The 26,876-nt window shown below is 37.8% G+C and overlaps 1 long non-coding RNA gene across 1 annotated transcript; it reads right to left on the reverse strand.

Annotated features, from left to right (window-relative positions):
- Positions 1-2,203: 2,203 nt before the first annotated feature.
- Positions 2,204-14,647, reverse strand: LOC115599948. Its single transcript, XR_003988717.1, has 4 exons — positions 14,514-14,647; positions 10,463-10,757; positions 3,372-3,484; positions 2,204-2,371 (listed from the first exon to the last, which is right to left on the reverse strand). It is a non-coding gene; the product is annotated as an uncharacterized LOC115599948 (long non-coding RNA).
- Positions 14,648-26,876: the final 12,229 nt, after the last annotated feature.

The raw sequence follows: 26,876 nt of genomic DNA on the forward strand, positions 1-26,876 counted from the left end.
CAAGTGAATGAGTATGGAGAGAAATGGAATGGAGTAAGGGCTGGAATGTCACTGTTTGAACAGGAAGAAGTAACAGAGGACTCTAGGGAGGGGTCAAATGCAAAGGGAGGGATCTATATCCTCCCATTTTCTGCCATACACTATAAAGATCAGGAAAATCAGCAGCTCTTCCCTTTTTTTTTCTTTCTGCTCCCCAATGGCTGTGCTGCTGTCCTTTACCACCAGCTCACCATGTGCTTGTCAGAGACTGTATCTCTCGGGTTTCATATATATATACTTATATATATTTGTATTCTACATTACTCTATCCCTTATGTTATTACCCTTTGCTTGTGTTAGTAAATCTGTACACAGTTGTTTTCAGTTTCCAACTTAAGTCTCCAGTCTTCGTTCCTCTTTGTCTCCCCTTTGTGGGGGGGAGAAATAGAGAGGAATTCTGTCCTTAGGTTTGTGATCTGCCCAAACTACTAAGCCATGACAATAGGCTGTCCAAAATAGTACAGAACAAATCTCATGGGCTTCTACACCTACCGTGTAGGATTCCTTCTGAAGCTGAATCCTCTCTGGTGCTCATTTTTTTTGCAGGCCTGAGTTTCCTCTTCTGTGGTGCCCCGTGCATTACTTACTGTTTGTGTTTGTGGCAATTCCTTGGTCTCTTTATTATATGATATTTAGTGAGTACACAACTTCTGTGAACACAGCTTCTTTGAACAATAGGCTGAAAGTTTCTAGGCTTTCTAACTGGCTAAATATTTGTTTTCCATAATCAGTGCCCCTGCAACTGACCCTAACATTAACTTTTGTATGCTGCTATTAGTCTCTCTCAGCAATTAACTAAAACTCTTTAAATGTCTCTTCTGTGACTCCTGCCCATCCTTGCCATGTGACAATACTTAACTCTTTTTCCAATTGATCATTTTTCTCTTCATTTCTTCTTTGAGATCTGTCACTTTGTTGGCTTTAGTTTCACTGGATTCTATACACATCTCTTTCTAACCACTTGCAATCTATTGCCCTGCAGATCTTCACCTCCCTGAGGCTGAATGCCTTTATCTGCAAATTTGACCCCCACCTTGGTGAATTGGTACTGTTCACTACATGGTCAGTGCCTTTTCAGTGTACTGTATCAGTTACTTGCTTTCATGAAAGGAGGAACAAAACACTGTAATGATGCAGGCATTTTATTACAAAATTTTCAGTTGCTGCAAAGTGTTAATGCTTTTTCATTTCTGGTCACATTCTAGTGAAATATAAAGTAAATTTGAATGTTTTTAGGACCATTCTTTTTGGAAAGGAAGAAAACCATCCACACAGAAAATGCAAAACCACTTAGGCATCATGACCATTACCATAGTGTTTTGTTTTAGTACATGATGCTACTCATAGCACTGTGCATGTCATTACTTGAAAGTAAAATTATTTGATTGCTTTTGACTAGTAGCTAGTCAAAGTATAAGTCTTACAGTGTTAAAACCTTAAGAGAAATATTTCTTCAACATACAGAACTTAATGAAAATTAAATATTCAGTCATTGAAGATTGTCTTGGAAGCAAGTGGAAGAATGTTTCAGGGCAGGCACATGAGATTGTTTTGGAAAACAAGAAATAATGTAGAAGAAGTTTGTAGAAGAATGGCAGTTGAACTCATACCTCAAATCAGGCAAGAAAACATATGCGTAAACTATACTGTGGAGAGGACTAATTTATTACTCTAGAAACAGAGTGATCGGATACTAACTTTTATCTGCAAAAATGACATAAAAAGTTAGGTAGGAATAATTAAGAGCATGTATCCTCAGTTATCTATTCCTGTTTATTTCATAAGCAAGCTCTTACACTTTTTTACCTGTTCTACATGTTCAATTTTTTCCTTTCATTTAACAAGCGACTTCATAAACATTATTAGGTTGCCTTGCATCCTAATTTCCATTTGCTTGCCTTTGCTACAAGCCATTAGATGGATTTTGTACACTGAGCTTTTTTGGTACTCCTCACACAATTGTATCTCAGCAGTAAATTCACAATGTAATGTTTATCTATCATCTGTTGTGCACTCTCAGCCTCTTCCTAGCAGCAGAGATCATACATTGGCGTGTTTTGAAATATTTCTATAATTACATAAAAATTTACCCTGCTAAATGTTTACACTAGGTGTAACATTGTCAGGAAATGCACTTTGTATTTGGAGCAGAAATTGGTAAGATTTGCACAGAACTCCACAGTCCCAAGAAAGCTTGATCTTCTGTAGAGATTAAAATCTTTTCCTTTTGTCAAAAGCTGCAGTATTCCAGTGGAGCATATTTAATGATCACTTTTTCATCTCATAGCTTTAGCTGAGTGTTCATCTTTCTGCTCTTGTAAGTTGCTAAGTTCTTGTAACACACATTTTGGTTGATGTCAAAAAAAAAAAAAAAAAAAAAAAAAAAAAAAAAGAGAGAGAGAAAAAATTAACCCAGTTTTCTCAAGAATCCCTTGGGTGCCCCCTTCCTCCTCTAAAGTAACTGCTTCTAGTATTTGCAGATTTGGTATGTACCCCTGGTTGCGAACAGCATCATTGTTAACATGTAAAAATAACTACAACTTAAAAAAGTATTCTTGTTAAAACTAAAAATGTATATCCCTTAAGATGACAGCGTTTAGATACAGAACGCATGCTGGCTACTAAGAAAAGGCACTCCAAAATAAGACATATATAGTGTAACTTGTGTTACATAAGTTATTTTTATGTGGACAATGAATGTAGCAGCTTATGTATTTCCATGTCAATTTTGTTTCATCCAAATAATCCATTTTCTTTCTTATTTTGAATTAATGGAAGAAATTCTTCCTCAGTTGGTAAGGGAGAAAAAAGTGATATGTAAGTGGCTTGAGTGTTAAAAAAGAAATTTGTAGTGAATGTTACTAGTGTTTGGAGATTTTACCATCTAACATGGCATCACAGTTTAATGCTGGGCTGGAAATTAACCAAATGAGAGGTGCTCTCTATATTAATCATCCTCCCTTCCCCAGTGGAGAAAGGAGAGAGAATAAGGGTGAGAAACTTAGGGGTTACAAACTAAACTACACAGCTTCTATGAAACAATAATGATGAAACTGGTTAAATATATACAAACATACACAAAAGCAACAAGTTCCTCCCCCCTCTCCACTAATAATGCTCATGTCAGTCCCAGGCTGGGCTCTTGGAGTCAGCAGCAGTCGGGAGCTGGAGGCAGGAACACAGGGATTCAGGCTGGCATGGATCAGGATCACAGGCAAATGAATGGATGGAACCTTCCCAGGATGCTGGCCATAGGTGAAATAGAAGAAACTTCACCATTGTGATCCCTCATATTTATACCAAGTATGACACTTATGGTACAGAATACTCACCTGTGTTATCAACTCTAAAAGAGGGAGGCAAGTGTGACCCTTTTATTCCCTTTCCAGAACATATTATAGTCCTCAGAACTGAGCATACTGTGGTTCCACATACAGTTCTCTGGCTGTAACGATAAACATTGAGTGTTATCAGCCCTAGAAGTAGATACTGACTGAGAAACTTGCTGTTATTTCAGCAAGAGCAGCTACTTAGAAGAGACTTAGGTGAAAGCAAAATGACAAGAAAGAAAATCAGTTCTATCCTGACTCAAACCAGGACACATAGAGAGCAGAAGGAAAGAAGTGAAGTATACAGCCATCTATGGTCACTGGAGAAGCAGAAGCCAATGATAATGAGACAGTGGCAGAACTAGAACAAGGAGAGAAAGCATTTAGTTAAATCAGTAACTTAGAAGTATTAGTATTGAAGGCAAAATAAGGTACAAGCAATTCTGAACAGTCAGGAGTATTTACAAAATAAATTCTTCACTAACATGAAACTAAGTGCCTGTGTTAGGTAGGCTGTCTAGAAGGGCAACTATCAGAGTTGCTACGAATTCAATTATTATGTCAGCAAGTGTTCTTCAAACTTATTTGCTTATAATTAAACATGAATATACTTTTTGTATGTAAATGATCTGCAAAGGATATCTAAGCTACATTATTAGACAATATCAACATAAGCTTCCCTTACGTGTTCACAAAATAGTTAACAACTTCAGGGTTAATAAGCAAAAGCAAAGACAGAATTTATTTTAATATACCATGAAATAAAAATACACCTGTAATTTATTTTAAAGTATAGAACAGGACTTAGTCTGACTCTGATTGTGGTCCCTTTTTCTAAAAGAGCCCTAAGTTTGTGCAAATCCAAGCTTAATTTAATAATAAAACCAACAATATTCAGTCTTGCTGTTTATCACAAATACAATTCACTGGCTAAACAGCAGAAAGAATGAGATAACAAGTGGGCATTCTCCAGCCTCGTTTGAGACCTGTTTTTTCAAGCAAACACCCAAGTGTCTACCCAAAAGCGGAAAAAGAGGAAAGAAAGTCATATCCTAGGGTGTCCAAAATAAACTATTCAGGATCAGTAATAGCAGCTGTATGTCATTTTAATCAGAATTATTTTTGTTCCTAGTTCCCAGAATGGAAAAATGACTGTGACCAGAACAGATTTTAATGACAAATGATTGAGGGAAGTTAACAAGACACATGAACATCATCATGAATTACCAAGAGAGGATGAAGTATTCCCCTTTCCTGTTAAATGGTGCCTGAGTTCTGCATTAGAACACAGGGTGAAATTATTTAATACTCTTAACCTACCTATCAGATTTAATTCACAGGTCTGAACTTTCTTTTGTATGGAGCTTGTCTGTATTTCCTGTGTGGCCTGAAAGCTTTTATTCTTGGGGTTTTGCACTGATAAAGTACACTGTAACCACTTTTAAATGCTGAACAATTGCTAAAAGTCAAATTCAGATGCCTATTACTATATGCACGAGACTAACGAATTAATTCTAATATACAGGTAAGAGTTGAAGTTTTTTAAGTGTTAACGGATCTTTGGTCAGCCTTTATCTGAAAGCTGTTTCTTTCTGCAGTTTGACTTTATTATTCCATCTTACATAAGCACATTTTTGCAAACAAATACTTTTCTAGTCTTATCAGACAATCCTGCAAGTTCACAGATTTTTAATTTTTATATGAAGAGAATTCAGTGAATATCATACTGGTGGGATCTCTTATTTCATACTAATCACAACTAGTATCTGAAAAGATTCACAAGACAAAGCAACCATCCTTCCTTGAGTCCAAAAATTACTGCTTCCTGAGAATACAGTGATTTAAGAAATCCCCAATCTGGATATGACTTAAGTATCACATGTTAGCTCTAAGCCAGCCAAATATCTTTACTGTGGTTAGTGGTCTGCAAGCAGTGCAACAGGCCTAAGTTTGATTCATTGCTTTTGCATACTTGACAGAACAGAAATCTTTGTTCATATCGATATAACATCTTTTACCCAAGAATCTATGAGATGCATAGCAGGACCATGCTGATATGTTTTTCTTCTTAAGGTGATTTTAAAAATAAGAGGGCTGTGCATGAAATACCAAGAAATTTGAAATATTTTTTTAAACTGGAGAAGATGTCATTATATGAGAACTAGTTTTTATTAATGTTAAATGTCTGTGCTAGTGTTAAGTGAATATATAGCTCTATGTTAAGCAACTGGACCTAATGCCCTCAAAAACTGTTATCCTGGGCAGGTCTTTGAAGGTAGTTGGCACAGAAGAATGCCCAAGTCTTTATGGGTTTGTCAATGTAACTATACTCTAGAGGTGAGGTTGTAGTTAAACCTGAATGGATATGCTTTTCAGGATACAAGATAATTCTGAACAGAGCTACTAGATAACTACCATAGTCTTCAAGAGTCATGCAGAAGCACTTTTTAGTTTGGTTTCTGTCCTACTTGATAACATCTGTACTGCTTTTGTATGGCAACATTTGGATCAGCGGAGTCAAACTACTTGGCTAAAATGTCTTGAAAAACACAGCATGGCTTATTGGCACAGAGGAATTTTGACAACTATAAGGTTGACTGTAATTTTAGCAAGAACTTTGGTAAAAGAGTAAAACATATTTTATAAGGTCTTCATAAACTGAAAACAGATAAGATTGTTTAAAAGTAACTACTAAAGAACTAGCATCTTGGATATGGTGGATCACAGTAATACAGAGGGGGAGATCAAATTACAGAGTGGACCATAAACTGACTAGATTAGTATGAGACTAAAAGGCAAATGCAGTTTCAAGGTATATTATCAAAACCTTAGTATATAAAATACATGATGTAATTATTCTTTTGTCTGTGGATCATGTGGAGCTTTAGCTAGAGAACTATTTGCAAATCAATCCAGTGAACTTGCTGACACATAAGGTAAGTTGTGTAGTACTCAAGGTAAAGCAGCAAGAGTGATAATAATTTTCAGAAATACAACCTGTAAAAAAATGCTTGAAGGAAAAGACATTGTTTGGTCTAAGGAGGGAGGTGGAAGTCTGAAAAGAACATCAAGCTGGGTGCAGTGTTCAAAAGTCTGCTTTGAATTCTGTCTAGGATAGAACAAGAAGGAAATGGTTTATATATAGGAAAAAAATTGTTTAGCTATTAGGAAAATCTAATGTTTAAGGTAGTGAAACACTGGAGTAGGCTACTTATGGAAGATATAGTTGGATACTTTGGAAATCCTGGACCAACAACTATTAGAGGTGTACGACACATGCTACTCTTACCTCAAAGAAAGATCACAATTCTTGAGATTTCATCTAGATCAAAAACTCTGCAATTCCATCAATTCCAGGTGACATACAGACTTCACAGACACGGTTTACAATGAAGTAATGTATCTCGGTTTGTCATATGCAGTGGAGATGCCGAATGGTTTCTGTCTCCTGCTCACCACAATATCTGCTCTCCGTCTCAAAGACAGAGTACCAGTAACCTGCTGCTACTTCATATTGACAGATTTGTTTTTCCTGGTATCTCTGATTAAATTTAGAACTTAAACTATTGGCCTGGCCTTTAGAATACGGTAAAATACTTTTTTTTAAGGTGAAGTAAACTGAAGGTGAGTAAAATTTTTTTGAATAAGGAAAATAGAGAGTGAAGTATGAGAGCTAGAACTAGGTCATTATATATTTGTTTTGATGCCTCTTACACATTGAGGTATTCTGAACTATCTGCAGTCCTGATGAATGGCATTTTTCTTTGGAATCCTGTAAAATGTATCCATTGGTATGCTTATTCAACACATTTTCTGAATAAATGCTTCCTAAAACTGTACATGGAGGACCAGATACTTGTGTCCTTGCATAAATGTGGCACTCCAATTACAGATCATCCTTTCTTTTGCATATTTGATTGATTTTGGCTCACATTTTAACTTAATGACTTCAGGTCTATGACCACCTCTTACAAAGCACTAAGCAATGCTTCTGTGTTTGTGTGTTTGGTCTGTCAAGAAGTAAGAACACAAAAAGATAAAAAAGTTACTAGGACGTAATTTTTGTACAACAAGGACATCCACAAACTTGGAGAGTTTGGTCCAAGGTCCAAGACCAATCCTTTGGATGTCAAATGAAATTAACTGAAAGTGGGGCAGCTGAAGGACTGAAAGAAAATTCAGAGTTCTATCTGGATAGCATTGACAATTCCAAACAGCATTTGCCTTATAATCCAGCAGCAGAAGTACAAGGACGAAAAAGAACTTAAAAAGAAAAGTAGTTCTTGGACACAAGATTTTAATTTCCTACTTTCTCCAGGTTCCTCAGATTTGAAGCAATACCTATAGCAAAAAGTCTACATCTTCTTTTTGCAATAGCACACAGCCAAAATGTGCAAAAGAAAAGTCCTCAAAAAAGTATTTGTAACAAAACCATCATGAGTACCCAGCTTTCTAACCAAAATCTTTGGATGTGAAGCTTAGAACCAAGCTCAGTTTCAAAGAAGACCTAGTAAGTATCTAATAGCAGACTATCTGAATCCTCTGCTAGGAATGGTAAAAATCTAAAAGCTTATTTTTGGAAAGAAGGTAAGAATCAAGCTGGCAATTCTTGTGCCTTCTTTTCTTTCTCTTGACATGAAGATCAAATTGTATTTTAACATATGAATCAATTGTAAAAGAAATTTTTAAAAGGAATAAAGAAGTTGCAATGAATGTAAAATCATTATGCCACATTATTTAAAGCATGTTTTCATGTTCTGTAGGTTGCCACATCCATTTTAAGTCTCCATTTAAGCAAGGTGTGAATAGCAGAAAAATTGTTCTGCTAAAAGTAGGGAATCTCAGGACTAATATTTCAACATTGGACATGACAGATTCTGTGACTTGCTCTACAATATTACATTTGACAGTCTAGTTGCTTTTAAGATACTGAGCCACCAACCACTATTAGCGGTGATTGGGGCACTTCATTTGTTAAAACTAATTTATGACAAAAAGCTAAGTGCACAAATGCTTAGTCTGAGACATCAGTACAAGAAAGTAAAACCCAACAACTAAAGTTCAAAACGAAAGCAGTTAAACTGGATAAGAAAAGAGAGAGACTTTCTCATCCTGCTTACAAGTAACTCTCCAAGGCAATCACACTTAACTGGATTAATAGAAGAAAAACAAGTGGAAAAATACTAAGAGAACTGAAAAACATTGAGATCCACTTGGGAAAAATACCCTCAAGTGTTAAATGAGACAAGCTGAGACATATTCCAGAATGCATGTAGAATACTACACATGCTTTCTGAGTAGCAATTACTAAGCTATAGAAAATAATTTTGATGGACAGTGATTGGAAGTGACAACAGGGAAAGAAGAAACTTCAATCAAGAGAGTTCTTAAATGTAAATATGTGTATTCTTACTAAAGAAAGGATGACCATAGAACTAAAAACAGAAACAAAATATGTATTTTTACTGTCTTTATGACTTTAAGCAAGTTGCTAAAACTTACTGCAACTTTCTTTCTTCGCTCATGTTTAAAACCTTTTAATGTCCCTTACAAAAGCTGTTGTAGTGCTATAAAATAACATCTATTGCTTTTAATATATATTATTTCAGCTGAGATCATAAAATACTTGAAGTAAATTTGTATAAGACCATCTGCTAATCCATTCAGTAAAGTTTAAGATAAATCAAACTGTGCGGTAGCAACCTCTAGAAGAGAGTTTAAAAAGTTTGGGTACAGAGGATATGGAACAAAAAGAAAAAAGATGGATACACTGCAGAAAACCTTTTTTTCGTCTCAAAAAAATGACCATTATGACTAGGAGGATCTAGCAAAACCTAAGTGCTGGAAAGACTTCAAATCACCTTTGGTATTTAAGTGCAAGAGGCAAAGGCAACATAATTACCTGCTCTTAAATTGATTTCCTGAATGACAGAAATACTTTTTTACTCAGAACACTGATGTATCTGTACTATTATTGGACATACGTCCATGAACTTTACAGTTAAGTAACAGGGGTCAGAAAGTTCTATGTTTAGAAGTAAAGAAATTTTATCATTATCAGTGTCTATACAACATTAATTCATCCCTTTCAAGTGCTGAGTACAGCATCTGAAATTATATCATGTAACTGTTTTCTCCCTGTAAGATCAGCCTGTATCAAGTACAAAAAATGGGTAATGTTCTCTGAATGAAAATTAGTGTCTGTATAATGAATGAAGTTTATTTCCTAAGAGTCCTGCTTAGTCTACTGATGAAGTTTTAAGGTGTGTGATGAAGCAGACAGAAAGAGAAAGACAGACCTGTGGCTAAGGCAGATGGAGCAGTCAAATCCAACCCTGGAAAATAAGATTCCACCTCTGTCTCTGAGCTCCTGTGCACTCCTGGGCAACTCACTTTATACAAAATGTTTACAATCGGTCGGTAGCTTTTCACTTCCTGACCCTGTGGTCCATAGCTAAGTTTAGGCAACCTTCAGAAACAGCATCCTTGATACTTTGCCTACATTGGGTCAAATTTCAAACCCTTCCTCTAAAATGCCATTAAGTTACAATTTGCAAGGGAAGGAATTAGACCCTTTTTTATAATCTATGAACACTTTTCTTTCTAATTAGATCCTTAAAAACAGCTGAAGCTCCCTCAGAATGTCAGAATTGGGCAGATTAAATAGCATAAAACAAATAAAAACATTTTAAAAGAGGAAAAAAATTAAAAAGGGGAAAGAGAAGTGTCTAATTGGAAGAAGAAACCTACTTTTCTGGCAATTCATTCTATAAACCATGCTACTTATTCAAGAATGATACTTAGCATGGGAATTTAATATAAATGGATGTGTGCATATGGAAGCTAAAGCCATATTTCTGAGTAAAATTAGTAACTAGATTAGGACTTCTTAATGTTATCACTCTGAATAAGTGGTGCTTATTTTTATGCTGAATTCTTTTATGCTGAGGATTCTTTTCCTCCTTACTAGCTGTGGATTACAGAAAACAGGTTTTAAATTCAAGACAGGGCATAATTTGTCAGTTGGAGATGCTACTGGTAAACTGGCCTTTCATTTACATTTCAAATATACTACTCAGTAAAAGCGTTCTCACCTCGTCACACAGAAAATAAGGAGGATTTCAGTTTCTGTTGTGGATCTTCCAGGACTGTTTTTCAACATGTAGCCCCTAACAGGCTACTGATGCCTTGTGTCCCACCTCTGCTCTGTTGGTTGGACACATCATCTGGACTGCTTCTCCAGGTTCAGAAAATTGGCAGATTCAAGAGAACCATAAATTCCTTCTTCTCTGCAGATATTACAATTTAGATGACTTATATTTCTTTCCCTCTTAAGCTGCAGTTTCTTCTCAGACTCTATCTCAAGCTTGCAATATCTCAGTGCTCAATCTGGAAAATCAAAATAAAAGTGAAAAAAAATATTTCTAACAAACTTCATTCATGCTTATTAATCTCTGACCAACAAGTACTAATAACTATTTATAGTGGTTATAACTGGTATTGAACAAAAGCTACAATGATAAAGTATTGTTTGAATATCATGTATTCTTATTGATGAGCCTGAAATTGTTAGAGACTCTCCTCTCTCCACTAATAAATATCATTAGTCTAAAATGCAAGGGAAAGTTTGGGCATCAGTCCCACTCCCTGGAACCTTGCATAAAATTTCCAAAATTTAAGACGATTATACATTTTAGGAAGTCATAAGACAGTCCTGTGACAAAGCTTGTGTATGTATGCTGTCTTTTGAAGTGTCGATTGAACTGTAAAATGTAATTTCTGCAATATCTATCACTTGTGCTAATACCACTGTCACCACAGCAATATAAAGAAACAAAAATCACTGTGCAGATGGATGGCATAGTATTTTAAAAAGTGCCCTGTCTTCTGAGGATTATCTCAGAATATATCAGGAAATATATAGGAAAATTTGAAAGGAAAAATTTACGTAAATTTAAAATGCTGTCATGTATGTGACTGAAAGTGTGATCCTGAAAGATGCAAAATTTCAGAAAACTTAGAGCTTTCTCAATTTGAACTCTAAGATAATTTATATTCGAATGTCACCAGGTAGCTATTTTGCTGCTGATCTTTTGAGCAGAAATGTCTTCTTCCAAAATGTTTCTCCTGTAATTCCATACTGCCAACCCAAGAATGAGAACTCCCAACAGCCAACTTGCCTCCAGCTATTTTACCTCTGCAGCAGCTTTCAAGAGGCTGTGATATACTGTCAATACAAAAGCCACTGGCTTATTGATAGGTGGAAGAAAAAAAAAAAAGGAGGTTTAAAAAAGCTGAATTAAATATCAAGCAAGATAAAAAAGGAATGAATCTATAAGGTATTACTAGTTTTCAAACAAAAGTACTTAAAGACTTCAAAAAGAAAGTAGCTGCAAGTTTTTCATGATTGTATTAGACTTTATACGTTCTTTGAAATGATAGATCAGAGCTTAGATGACAATTTTTAGTGTGAGATACAGGTTATTAGGTCTATAATTTCCTGGCTTAGTTGATACAGGAATACCTCCTTCAAATGCCTTGCCCTAGTTAAAAAAAAATCTCACTTTTCCAAAGTAGTAAGGAAAGAAGGTTTTAAATTTAGTTGAATAGCTGCCTACATACTATAAGCATTTTCTCTCACAAAGCTCTAACAGCTTACAGCCTTTGATTCACTTCTGTGAAACTGCACAGAAAAGATTACCCTTGTAATAGGCATGGCATATATTTATTCTAGCAAGTGACCACGCCTTTTGTGAGTTTAGGTTAAAGCACTTTATTTTTAACTGGTATCAAGCCAGCTTGGACCCTCCTTCATGTGAGGAGACACAGATGTGAACTTGTCCAGGCTTTAACCACTAGGGGGCTGTGTGAACACAATTTTTTGGCAACTTCTTGGCCCTTCACTGGTTCAAAAGGGCAAATCCGTTTTTACGTACGGTAAAATGTGACTCTGAAATAATTAACAAGTTTTGTTCTTGTCTCTCTCCTTTGACAGAAACCGCATCAAATACTGGTTGAATTAATCCTATGATTTTTTCAGAATGCCCATAAACTGCTCGAAATCTTTGTTGGTCGTGGTACTTTTGTATTAAAAGCAAAATCATAAAAAATGCAAAAATCTTTTAAAAGTCATTGTCTTAGTCTAAAACATGTTCTCTACAGCTCAAGGATCGAAGGTAATCCTGATGAAATGTGGATCCTATAAATCCTGTCCATGAGCTGATATGTTTTATGCCTAATGAAAGGTAATGGCTACATAGAAAACTGAAGTTTCCACAGAAAAAGATACTGTTGAGATAAATCTAACCTGCTTTTGTGAAAACCTGGCTTTGATACTAATACAGATCAATCACTCTTCTGTCTTCTTTCAGGCACAGGAAATGCACAAATCATAAAGATGGCAAAATCTGGTAAAAAGCCTGGAAAACTCGGTAATTCACGGGGACATGCCATTCACTACAGTCACACTTTTCTGTGGTTTTAGTCCACAGCAGACGCAGAAAAAATCAGAAGTGCCAAACAGATACCAATGTATATACTTGACCCATTCTTCACCGAAGTGCCCTGCCACACCTAAAGGGAGGAGGCAGCAAAATGTATTTGTATTTCACATCCCCTGGAAAGTCCTCCTCGTGTCCACTTTCTAAAGATCACTTCCTAATCGCGTATTTATAACAGAGCCCGGGGAAGGGTGCCAATGTTGATAGCACCAAGTGACCCTCAGCGCCTTCGCCAAGAAGGACACGAGGGACACCCTGCTAGGCTCGCCATCACCACCTGCAGATAAAGCATGATAACCTCCTGCCACCTTCCCTGCACCACATAACCCACGCGACGCACTGGGCTACCTCCCGTGCCTCGACACCCGTGAGCAGGGGACATGTGGGAGAACGCCTACAACCGGCTACAAACCGGGTTAAGAAAAGATTCCGCAGGGGAAGATGCCAAGAGGGTACCGGGGGCTCGGCAGCCCCGCTCCCGCCTAGGCGCTGGCCGGGCCGAGAGGTCGCCGCCGAGGACCGGCAGCTGGCGGCAACGCCTCCCGCCGTGCCCGCCCGCCAGGCGCAGCGCCGGGGATGGGCGGGACGTGAGCGGCCGCGGGAGGGCGCGGAACGGCCCTCCCCACCCCCGCTACCCCCGCCTCCCGACACCGCCCCCCGCGCACTCCCTGAGGGCGAGCGCGGCAGCCGTTGTGTGTCTGCCTGCCTGGGCGCCTAGGGCCGTAGCGCCTGCGTTTACCCCGGCGTCGCCGGGGCAGGGTTTCGCTCGGTTTGGCTCCGTGTCACACACAGATGTGACTCTTGTCTGTTCCCTGCAAACGTACAGCCGTGGCGGCTCACCTCCTCCCGCCTCTCTGCCTTCCCCACCCCAACAACAACATGAAAAAAAAAAAAAAGAAAACAAAACAAAACAAAAACCCACCCGTTCACAAAAATCTCTTCAGAATCCGCACCGAGCAGCAGCTGCCGCAGCAGAGCCCCGGGAGCTGATGGAGCAATGGGTGGGAAGCGGGAAACCGGCATCACAAGTGAAAACTTTTAATCTGCCTAACTTTTCGCTTCCCTGCTAACCCTCACCCCTCTTCCTCCTGTGACTCCTTACCCCCTCCTCTGGGCTACGCTTCATTTTCCGCCGTGTCTCTCCCCTCTCTCAGCCCTCCCTCCACCTTTTTCCCTGCCGCCTTCTCCCTCCCTCGCTCCAGCGGCGCGTGGAGCTGATAAGGAAGAGGAGCAGCGGCAAAGACTGCAGCCGCTTCGAGGAGAAACCAGGCAGAGGAGCAGGAAAGGGGGAAGAGGGAAGCAGAGAAGGGCGGCCAGTCAGTCCCGCACGGCGCCGCCGGCCGCCCTGACCACAAAGTTGGCGGCGGTCGCTGGGCGTTTTTGACAGCTGGGCGCGGGCGGCCTCTGCCGCAGCCCCTGTCTGGCACAGAAAGTTTGGGGGGGGGGGGGGGGGGGGGCGGAGGCAGAAGGGCTTACTTTTTCACCCCCCTAGTCTGCTCTTTCCCCTTTTCTCTTCCTCCCCGTCTGCCGGCCTTGCCCCAGATCGTGGGGCTGGGAGGAAGCAACGCTGCCCTCAGCGCCGCTGGCAGCCTCCCCCCGCCACCTCCCCTTCCCCAGCCATACAGCCCAACAACAACAAACCAACCTGTGGAGGCTCTGACCCGAACCTGGGTCCCTCCTCCCATCACTTCCAGCTCCCCGCTGAAAGCTCTTTTTCTTTCTGCTGATCCGGCTAAACTTCGGGGGCTGAAGTTTCGGAAGAGTTAGAGAGAGAGGGCGGGGGAAGAGAGAGAGAGAGACTGTGGCTGCTGCTCCATATGCTCTTCTGTTGTGTTGGTTTTTTTGTTGTTGTTGTTGCTGTTGTTTTTTTTTTAATATTTTGATTTTGTTATTATTTTGGCGGGGGGGTTGTATTTTTGTTTTTTTAAAATCTCTTTTTTAGTTCAAATCACCTGAAGGTGTGAGCGGTTTACAGGAGGAGAGAGGAGAGGGAGGGAAGTGGTGGAAGAGACAGAGAGGGGGGGGAAGAAAGAAAGAGAGAGGGAGAGAGGGAGAGAGAGAAAGGGAGAGAGAGGGAGAAAGGGAGAGAGAAGGAGAGTGAGAGAGAGGCGCTGAGAGCCCAGAGGCAAAAGGAAGGGTGCAGGCACTGCCGCTGAGAGGAGATCGAGAGACAGGGGGTGCACTTGACAACCAGCATGCAGAGATGGTAAGAAGTTTCCAGCAGCCTTTCGTTTTCATTCTACCCTTTACTTTGGTTTGATTTGATTATTAAATCGTGCAGTAACACAAGCAGCCCTGCTCGCTATCCGGTGTGTTTCAGCCTTCAAATAAATAAGCAGCCGGGCAAGGAGAAAGAGGAGCATAATAAATAAATAAATCAGCCCCGTGCTGCGTGGATTGGGGGAAAAAACGACTTAGAGGCTGTGCTAAACTTTAAGTGAGTTTGGGGGGGTTGAAACAGGATGGCCACATACTTTTTAACGCCTCCTTCCCTTCACTACAGATGAGGTACTATAGTGAAAAAAAAATAAAAAATGTACCTACGGAGGGAGGGAGACTGAAGGTGAAGTGGGGTTGAATCGGACATGGGGTAGTCTGATTTTTTTTCGGATACCACCTTCTGCTCGGAGATAAGTAAGTTTTGCACACAATGTAAAGGTAACCTTACAGAGCGGCGGAAGGAGCTGCGTGTTTGTGTGTGAAACAACGCCTGAGGCTGAGACAAAAGTGTAAATCCACCATCCCTCCGTAAACTGTTTTTGTTGTGCATGTGCTTGCAGTTTGCACCTCTCCAATCAGCGACTTGCCGTTGTGCTGATGCCCTAACAGTGAAAGGAAGGGGGGGGGTCCCACAAAACAACTTTGAGCAAGTTTTTGCTGCTTGTTAAATGTGCTGTGCACGTCTCCTCTACAGCAGGGATTTTGCAAAGCAGAATTTGGGCTTCCATGGCCTCTTCATTTAAAAGCTGAAAATCCAGATGATTGAAGACTTCATTTGGCTGAAGTCTGGGGTTGTGATGTGAAAATAGGTTAAACATCTGTAAAGAACAAGCACGTTTGGAGCCATGACTAAAACTTAAGGTGCATACTGATAACTTCATATTAACAAGTGGTCTGACCTCAGTTAATGATGAAGCGATCAGCCCATATTCACTGTAGTAGTGTATTTTCAAGTGGTGTTTGACTGCTGCCTTGCTTTCAGTCGGCTTTTGTTATCCCACTCTAGGGACGTTATACATCTGTCTTGTATGCCTTGAATGTACCTACGTGCATGCATGCACACATATATATATACGGATGAGTAGGTATGAACATGTATGTGTATGCAGCACTCTAATGATAGATACAGTGTATGTCTGTGTGAATGCAAGGAGGGTTTGAGATGGGGAGCATTTGTTTTTTTTTCCTTCTCTCCCTAACATGACATGTCTTGTTTCAGTGATCAAAGCCACAATTAGAGTGTAGGAGATGCAACTGTCAAATGTAGGCAACAATACAAAAAAAAAAAAAAAAAAAAAAAAAAAAAAAAAAAAAAAAAAGAAGGGGGGAGAGAGAAAAAGAGGGGAGAAAAAGCAGCATGTGCCCAGGACTGTGGTTATACTAACGCTGACAGAAATTAAAGTGGTTTTGAAAGCAGCGTGCGATTTATGATGGTTCCCATTTACCCTAGAGTCAAGCTGTTGTAAAATTGATGCACAAAAGACATCATGTAATAATCTGGTGTACCCAGGATTAAAGTGGCAACGAGTGTCTTTTTGTGTGTCCGGCCAACAGTTAAAATGGTTCAAAGCTATTTTTAAGTAAGAAATCAAAGCAGGATATTATAAATTTCTTTTCTCAACCTGTACATTAGCTTTGCATAGCAATCTTTAAATGTTTTTTAGTGGAAGAGGTCTTTTATTTCTCATTAGCATCCATTTCCCCTCTGTATTATAACCCATCTCCATAGGCAAATCTTAAAATGGGGTAGCATTTTTGTCATAGTTTCAGACTACAAATGTTCACAGTTTAATTACTGGGTTCATTTCAGACAGTAATATTTAATAAGCCTGATCAGCAGATCTGCACAAGATTACCAAGTTCCTGTAAAAGTATGTGGAACTTTTCTTGCCCTTAAAAACTGCAGGAATTTTAGATCTCAAATTTAATGGGGCATATGAGCTGTCCGATAAACTGGAGTTTCGTTTTAAGCTGTCCAGTATTGATGAACTACCTAGCTTCATGTATGTTCTGCTTTAAATTCCTAAAGCACATTACTTTTTAAATTTACTAAATATTTCAAATGATCCAGGTACAGGAAAATTGAAATGTAAATTATAAACTAATATGTTAGTGAGCAAATCTGTAAAATTGTTTTAAGAGTTGGGTTTGTGAAAGAGTTCCTTAAGCACACATCTTACACACATGACAGAGAACCCCTCCCTTAGTACTAATTTTGTAAAAATACAACATTGTGACAATTTAGGGGGAAAAGCCTGATCAGATCTATCAGATCTTTAATCGCATTGTGTTTTTATTGTTGGGGTATTTGTGAAAGATGTGTTTACATTAATGTGTTTAATATATACTACTTCTTTTTGGTACAATTTGCATTAAACAAAGTAAAGGGGCGGACAAAAGCAGAGATGACTATTGCTATATTAAAATGTAAGTGTTACAGTTTGAATTTTCTGGTGAGTTTTTTAGTTCAGTGCTTTACATAACATTTTGTCCTAATCTTGCTTGCTGTCAGAGATGTTTCATGGTTGTGCAATTGCTGCAGTCAAGAATGCCAATTTGCATTCCAGGAGTGTCATTTGATTACTTTTATCTGCACAGCTCGAAGACCAGCCCAGACCTCTCATTTCATCTTGCCATGTCACGAGTCAGTGCTGTTGTGTCGTCTTTTCAAAAATCTGCCTGATTTAGACAAGAAAGAAAAGTACTTTCATGTTGCAGCCGCAGTCCCCTGCTAACTTGTCAGCAGCAGGATATGATTCACTTGGGCCCAGAAGAATGGTACAGAGACGAGGGTTAGGCGGTTCAGTAAGTCCATGGACAGGTAGTGTGTGGCGTCCCAAGAGAGCTTACGTTAATGAAGAGCAGGTCTGCTTAGTTCTTCACACTCTGACCTGGTGCTGTCCCCACAGTTTTCTCATTTGATCTCTCCCAGCAAATTGATCTTTTCTAGTACTTTTTTGCCTTCCAAGTTAGTCCTTGTGGGACTGAAATTAGCAGAGCAACTTAAGTTGGATAATACAGCTGTTCAGAAAAGAAGAAATTGGACACTAGCTCATAAAGGGGGGAGGGGAAAGTAGGCTATTCTTTCTGTCGATACTGAGAATTCCTTTTTTCTTTTTTTCTTTTTTCTTTTTTCTTTTTTTTTTTTTTTTTTTTTTTTTTTTTTTTAGAAAACATCACAATAGGCATATTACTTTGGAAGTTTGGTTTCTTTCTTATTTATAATCTGTATGGATGGACCATTGCACAGGTGTATCCTTTAAGTAAAACAAACATTCTTGCAGCATAGACATCAGGTTTGCTTTGGTATTTGTCAGTTGAACTTGCTTGTTAGGAATTATTTGTTAGTCTGTAATGAGGCTTTTACAGTTGTCGTAAGACATTTTAAATATCAATTGTACATGCCAACTACATTATTTATAGCCTGCTAAATAACTGTAATTCCATAGTATCCAATACAGAAATGCAGTGGAGATTAAACAATAAAAGCCATTACAAATGGTATGTGTAACTATTATGGTAGGTGAAAATACAGTCAGCAAATTACCCCTGGTGTTACTGATTTTCTGAAAAACTAGCGTATACAAACAAACTGATTTTGAATTAGGGAGCTCTGCTTATAATCTGATTTCTAAAATAGGGCTATGGCACTATCTATGAATCTTTTTTACATTATTTTGCACTTCTTAATTGGAAAGTGGAATGGAGTGATGTGTGTGTGTTTCAAAAGATACATGGTTGGGTTGTTGATGAAGGATTTCAAAGTAGAATTTCATTAGTAAGTTGTAAGTTGGAAATTATTAAGCGGGCCTCTAGTGTACTGCACAATAATAAGCAGCGTGTAACTTTGTGTGTTTCATAGCAGATGTTTTCACATATTATCCATGCCCTCTCAAGTTGGAGAATTGAAATCACTGATGAATGAAAACAAGAACACTTGTTATGTAAGGGTAATACTGCTCTTGCTCCTTCACAGTATGCTTTTGAAAACTGGAAGGAAATGTAGAGGATTCTTGGCCAGTTCAGGTCCTCTGCAGAGCTAGAGAAAGCTTCATGATTTTATGACATATGCCATAGGTAAGAAAAGGTGGGAAAACATTCTGCATAAGGGAGGGCTGATTAATAACTTTTTCAGAGCCAGCAATCTAGAACTTAGAGTTTGAGGTGGCCTTATTCTATGTTAATGAAGTGTGTGTCAGTGGGATTTATGAGTGACCACAGATCTTGTCAATTTCAAGCAAAACAGAAATGACCAACAGCAAAGTAATTACATTAAAACAACTCCAAGTAAAACATTGGCTTTTATACAAAAACAAAATTTATAGTTTTTTTCCCCCCAAAGATGGGAGTTTCTGGCACTGTCCGTTTTCCTTTTGCATATTGGACACTGTCACCAGAATTTGATGTCTTTTCTGCTCTGATTATTTTTAGTGAAAAAGTCCTGACTTCCAGTCTTCAGGTTTTTACAGGGCTTTTGATGTAACGATTTAATTTGATTTAGTGTCCGTTTCTAGTATGTGTTAGGAAAAAAATATGCATGTCTGGAAATACAAAAAGTTCCTCATAAAATACAAACAAGTAGAATTTATCTGTCATTTTGGAAATGTGTATAACTTCCTTAGCTAGCCAGGAATTTGTACTTAATTTAGAGGAACTGTGTTTAACATGCCTTAATAAAAAGCATCTGTTTAAACCTTGTATTCTGTGTCAGTTTCATCCCACCTAAATTCTGACATACCTGTTCTAAAAACACATTGATCATAATTGCTGTTTAATAGTTGCACAGCAACTTTTAGAAGTGTTACTTTGGACAAACTTATTTACCATTTAAGCAAATGATAAAATCCACTGAGATAAAACTACCAGATTTGTCTCCTTTATCTCTTGGACAGTAGCTCTCATTATGTGTTTGCTAGTTAAAACCTTTACTTTTTGATCATTGGAATCCTGGTACACTCAAGGAGTTCTGCTGTAATTTAATGTAATTCAAAAAGATTTGCTCATTTTAGAATAAGCACTACTCTCAGCCCATCATATGCACTCTGGATACATAGGCAAATACTTTTTTTCTTATTCCAGGTAAATCAAGTTTTTTTTTTGAGAGAATTCTTTTTATCTGTAGCACTCGTATCTGTACCTCTCTCTTGAAAAACTTGAAATGACACAATTTCAAATTACTTAAATTCGATTTGTTTCTGATTTGTTACTTGAAAGATTCTTTCTGTTTTGCAATTATTTTTTTTTCATGGAGTTAAAATGCTCTATTATGTACTTGAATCATATTCTTGTAGAAAATTATAAAAAACTAGAGAAGTTTAAAAAAGCATTCTGGACACTGCAATTATTTTTTTAATTATGAAAACCAGGATGTCTGCAATGCTGATTTGTAAGGTACTAGCCAAAATAAATCAAACTGCCATAAGCTAACCACTGAAAAGTTTTAAAGTCACCATAGTCTGGTGCACTGTCTGGAAGTTTAGCTGTGTTTTTGTAGCATGTTACAATTGGTTACATCTACAATTGGTTACATCTACAATTGTCCTGCATATAAAACTTAAGAAGCTAGGCCTGTTAAAATTCTTCAGATACAAGGAAAGTTTTCAATGGCATGCAAAGCATATTATCAGTTGTAAATGAAGCGGAGTGTATGTACAACACCCATCATGCTGTCAGCTGGAATCACACTGAATTAGTGTTGCAACTTTATCATATTTGTCAAATAGGTATTATTTTAAAACTAGTGATCTGTGCTTCTAGGCATTGCTTTTTAATATTGAATACAAAGATGTAAGAGCAAGCAAAAAACATTTTCTCCTTTTTGTGACCTGACATTTGCCAAAGTGCCCCATGCTGAAATTTCTTTTCAGTATCTTTTTTTCTTCCAGAGCCAGACATGTACCCAGACACAAAAGCCTCTGTGTATAGCAAGCTGTTTTAAATATTGTGACTCGACGATGTGCTGTCCTTTCTCTGCTTGAGCCAAGGATCTCTGCTCAGTGTCTGTGGATTACCAAGTCCCTTCTTTATTGTACCTCTTGTCAGCTATTCCTATTCATTTAACCTTTCATTAGTGTCTGTGGAGCTTCACTGTCTGGAAAGGCAAGGAAAAACCTAAAGGCCTACTGTCACAGTTATTAGATTTCTCAGTTACATCCCAGCAACCATAAAGGAGTAAGAGTCAACACTATTGTCATGCATGCTGCTGTCCTGGGGTGCAGCTCTTCTGTGCATGTCAAGGACATGTGCCACATGTTGATAATGCATCTCAGGGATAAATGCACAACATGGGGGATAAACCAAGGCTGGCACTAATGAGCTTTGTAGGAGTTATTGCAAAGACAAACAGTTTTGAAGGAATTTTGCTTAAAATGCCAAGAGAAGGGCCTGCATTAGGTGTTGCCAAGGCTTGCTTGTGAGGTACTTGTCAATCATGTTAGTTTCACTTAAGTGCTGTTTATGAGGGGGAAAGGGTTTTCTATAACTAAGAAATGTACTGATTTTAGCTTTTTTTAGGATGTGAGGATAAAATGTACATGAAGTAAGTCCTCAGTAATATACCTTGTGACTTTTTTTTCCATTCATATTTTTGATCAAAGCCTGAAGATCTTCTTGAAAAATAATCTGCAAATATGAACTAGAATATATTTTAAAATATTCTTGTTTGAAAAGCTTCAAATTCAGTATCAGTGTTGTAATACTATTGACATAGGTGCATTGAGATAGCTTCTTCTTTGTTTGCTACCCAAAGAGTCAGTATTACTAGTTACAACACTTTTATCTCATTCTGCATAGGCACATTTTCCATTTAGTCCAGTATTATATTTATTATATAGTAATATCTAGTACTACATTTTGCTTCCAAAGTTCCTGTGGAGCCCTCCTTATCTATCCTAGAAACTAAATCCAGCTGATGTCTCTGTTCTCAGTTTTTGCAGTAGTAAAAATACATGATTATTCCTGACCTCTCCATAGTTGACCTTATAGAGTACATCTTAATTACATTTTTATCAGTAGTATCATAACAGTCTGATACATAACTTCATATGAATTTCATAACAATATTTTGGTCAGAACAAAATTAGATCTATAAATCTATAATTAATATATCTCCCATTAGTTCTGTGTAAAGTATAAGGGTCTCATGGTGATCCTATTCATAACAAGGTTGAACGTGAGAGCAAAGCCATCGAAATAGTGGAAAGTTAAGTAAAACTGTTGAGTGAAATCTAGTCACCTCCTTTGCACTTTCCATATGTCACACTAAGAGGATTTGAAGATGATAAAGCTAGTTAGCTACAAGATATTTCTTAGACTTCCTGTGTTTCAGGTGGACTGTTTAGAGTGAGATCCTCAAAAGGTGTGAATGGTCATGATTTTTTAATAGGAATTCTGGGCTTTTTAGTTTTTGTTCATTTCTAATAGGAAAGAAGCAAAGTGTGGCTGCATCTTTTGCTTTAGTTCAGAACATCAAAGCCAAAGTGACCAGCAATGTATTAGTTGCTTGTAGGAACAACTGCTTCTAATGAAAATGGTGTTTGAGAGAAAATTCAGCAAAAATAATATTTTTCTTTTTCAAAGAAAAAAAAATTGTAACCCTGATACTAAATTCCACTTTCCTCAAAAGAAGCTGTCATAGTTTGTGATTTGAATTAAACAAATATTTAAATGAAACAAAATCTTGAGACGTGAGCTGGAACAAATGTCGTAGTGCCTGCTTGGTTAGAAAATCCTTTCATTACAAGACTGATATTAACTTTGATAAATCTAAAACTTACTACATGATTTCCAAATAAAAGATGAAAGGGCCAGTTAGGAATCAAATAAATTAGCTTGTTGAAACGTAGCATTTGACGTCTAGAAAGATGTGCTCAGCATGCTGAACCACTTCTCTTTACTTGTAACTAGTGTGGTGATTTTTGCAATAAAAGTACTTTGAAATTGAATTGAGGTGTAATAAATGTAAATTAATTTGGAAGTCCTGATTAGTGAGTGCCATTTTTGAACTAAGGGAAATATTTCCCTGAAAGCGCTTTTTCCCTTTTTATTGTTAATATATGGCAATTTTCTTCGCTAAGTAATTACATTTGTAATTGTTTTGTTACATTCTTACTGGGCTAAATCCATTGGCTTTGTTGTGGCAGTGTGCCAGTCTCATTAAAGAAAGGTTCTATTATTCACTTCACAGTGAATATACTGGTGTATTTCTAATACTAATCAAATGGGCATATACCTCATCTCTACATTTTAATAGTTATTATTATGTACAGTCTTTATTGTCTACAGTACTGTTGGGCAGTGCTTTTATACTGATCTGATGACAATTATATGTTTCTAAAAGCCTACTGATAATACTTAACTTTCCAGAATGAGATTCAGTACAGAGTCCTAGAGAGTATCATGGAAAATGTTTTGCAGTTTTGCAGAAGGTACTAAGAATTAGTAAAAATTAACGAGTATTACTTTAGTAGCAGTGGAAGTTTTCAGCTTTCTTTTGTGCTAGGTAGGCCATGACCATATTTACACCTCCAGCTCTATTTTGAGTTAGCTTTTGAAGATACCTTGTTTCTGATTTCCCCTACAATATACCCAATCAAAATTTATGATGCTATAAGCCAGCTGATGAAGTGATTGTATAAAAATGTGAAGAGGCTAAGGAATTTATTTCTTAAGTGCACAAATTTGTCTGATTCCACACTTTGGTGCAAATATTAAAAAGCAATATGTGAAATGGCATATGTTATGTAACTCAAGAATTCTAAGAGAATTTAAGCTGATATAATTCACATAGTAAGACACCAACAGTGTTAAGTAGGATCAGGAAGCAATAGCAAAGAATTGATGTGTGATATAAAGGTTTCTACTCCTTTACTTAAAACGTGCTTGTTTAACTTTTGCCTTTGGAATGTAAGTTACAATCTTCTCTATTTCCTGCTATCTGCATGTAATTTGTACTGCTTTGCATATCAGTGGTGAATCTCATTTATCAGCTGGTATATTTAAATGATTGATGATATCAAATGATCATTCCAAAAGCAAGAAGTTCTTCAGCTGCTGAGTGAACACTCAGGATGCTGGTATGCATCCTTTTTTGTTGCTTTTTGGAATGCTGTTGGCTTTTATGAGTGCATGTGATTTCACCTGGGGGTCAGAAAGTGGCAAGAAACTCTTTAGTATCTCCTGCTAACTGATAGATTTCATGAATACTCTAGCAGGAGTTTTCTTGATTAAAAATAACAGTTTAAAGTTTCTGTGACACTCATGATGGCAAGGAGTTAGGTGGGTGAAGCTGACAGTAGGATGCTGAAAGAGCTTGGACAGTCTTACACCTCTAGTCACCCTAGCAGCAGGGCAGGAGGCTTGCCTCTTTCCTACTCATCACACCTTGTCCATGTCTCATGCTACAGGTGAGTGGAATTTCGTGGCCCTTTTCCTACTAATTGGTTGAAAGGTGGCTGAATAGTAACAAGAGAGAAACTTCCTGATTGGTAAAGTCAAGAAAATTTCTCTTGTCCTGACCATTATGGATTTAGGTATCGTGCATCAAGGATGTGGCATGATACAACCATTCACCTTATTCTCTCTCTTTTCTTTATCAGGGAGGGAGATTAATAGAGAGCATTTGTCATTTGGTTTAATCGCTGGGCCAGTGTTAAACCATGACAGCCTTCAGTTTTAGATGTAATTAGTGCTGATTGCTTTTGGTCTTGTGGTGATAAGTTTAAAAAAAGCCATACAAATTTAGTCTCATAAAAAGCAAAATATGTGTATTCCTTTTTTTTTTACATATTGCAAGAATGATTTTGATTTCATGCACTTTTGGAAAAATATACTAGTGGCATGTATAGAAAAATAAACTACAGATGTAGTGGAAGAAACAAACTTTCAGAAATCCTGAAGCAGCTTTTCTCCCTATGGGTGAATATAAGTATATATATATATATATAAAAATATTATATACTTATTTGTGTCTTTATAGATGCATAACTTGTAATATACACACACTTATATATATACCCACATACATAGTACTCACATAGCACATACATACTTAAAAATACATATTTTTATTTATACGTTTTTACATATATGATATAGGTATGTGTATGTGTGTACATATGCATATGTTTGTGAAGGTTTTTCTGGAAAGGCCTTTTTGTTACCAGGAAGGCTTTGAGGCAGTTCTAGTTTTTGAGTAATAGGAAGACACTGATCAGTCCTAAAAATGCCTGTGAAAATCAGTACACTGCTAGACAAGAAACCAAATATGGTACCTCCCTTAAATATTTGAAGAACATTTTGAGAAATACTGGTTTGTGTTTGGAGTTTCGCATTGCTTATTTTATCTTTGTTCTTCAACTTTCTTCTCTGTTGTGTATACTATAAAGCCTCTCTCTCAACATTCTCATGCTATCTTCCCTGTTTCCTTTGAGAAATATGTTATCTTACTCTGTGATTTGAATATATTCCCATAAGCATTACTTAAACCAAAGCCAGTATTGTGAACCTGTGTCTTATAAATATATTACAGTAATGATAATGAGACCTGCTAACACCCACACCTACGATAATTCTTGAGTTCTGGGAACTAAAGATGACTATGCCAGCTCTTCTGGATATTTTCCCTGGAAAAGCAGTGTAGAAGAATCCCTTCATTTTCCTCCTAAATTAGGGATCTCCTCTTTTAAGAAGTCAGATCACTTCCATTTACTACGACAATATTGCATGCAAGGCACAACTATATGCCCGTTTTCATAGATTATAAACCAGGAATGACCAGAAATGGTCTGGCATTTCATTGGCTTGCAAAGGAGGATCTATAATCCATTTATCTTGGGTTCTATTGCTGCTATAATGTACATTGAAGTTTATTGTGACTATATTATCATGGGAATGTTTTCACAATGTGCAGGCTTCATTAGCTAAGTTAGAGAAAGTATATCTATTTTCTGTGAAAAACCTTTGGCACTGTGAAGGTTTTAGGAACCTACTCTTCCTAGTAAAATAGTGTCAGGGAAATAACCTTTTTTAACTGAAGCCACTCATAAAATAATGGAAAATAATGGGTTCTGGCAAAATGTGCCAGGGTGGGTAGAAGCATGGAAAAAAAATCAAAGATTATTTGAAGGGAATGGAAGGTCAGCTGAATCAGCCATCTTGGCATATAACTTTTTTTCTACCATTCATGTAATTGTGGTGCTACGGGCACTGAGATAGGGATGCAGAAGTGCAGAGTCCTGTCTGTGTGAACAAACACAGGTGCTATTTCATCCAGTTTCAGGCAAGGAAGAAGGTGATGCATCAGAGGCTATATATAGTTTTAAATGGAAGTACTGGATGTTTGGTTAGAGGGTTTGTACTCTACTCATTGCTGGCCTTTGGTAAAGCATATTGGAAGTTCACACCAGTAGCATGGGCAGGGACACCTCTCACGAGACCAGGTTGCTCAAAGCCTGCTCTTGGATACTTCCAGAAAGGGAACATCTACACCTTCCCTTGGCAACTTGTGCCAGTGTCACACCACCCTCATAGTAAAGAAATTATTCCTAATTTCTAATTCAATCTAGACTCTCAGTTTAAAACTGTCGCCCCTCGTCCTATTGCTACACACCCTTGGAATAAGTCCCTCCCCAGCTTTCCTGTTCTCCTTCAGGTACTGGAAGGCTGCTAGAAGTTCTTCCTGGAACTTCTCCAGGATGGACAACCCTGACTCTTTCAGTATGTTTTCATAAGAGAGGTGCCCCAGCCCTTGGATCATCTTCATGGCTCTCCTCTGGACTTGCTCCAACTC

The sequence above is a fragment of the Calypte anna genome, chromosome Z, assembly GCF_003957555.1.
Source record: "Calypte anna isolate BGI_N300 chromosome Z, bCalAnn1_v1.p, whole genome shotgun sequence".
In the NCBI taxonomy this organism is placed as follows: Eukaryota; Metazoa; Chordata; class Aves; order Apodiformes; family Trochilidae; genus Calypte; species Calypte anna.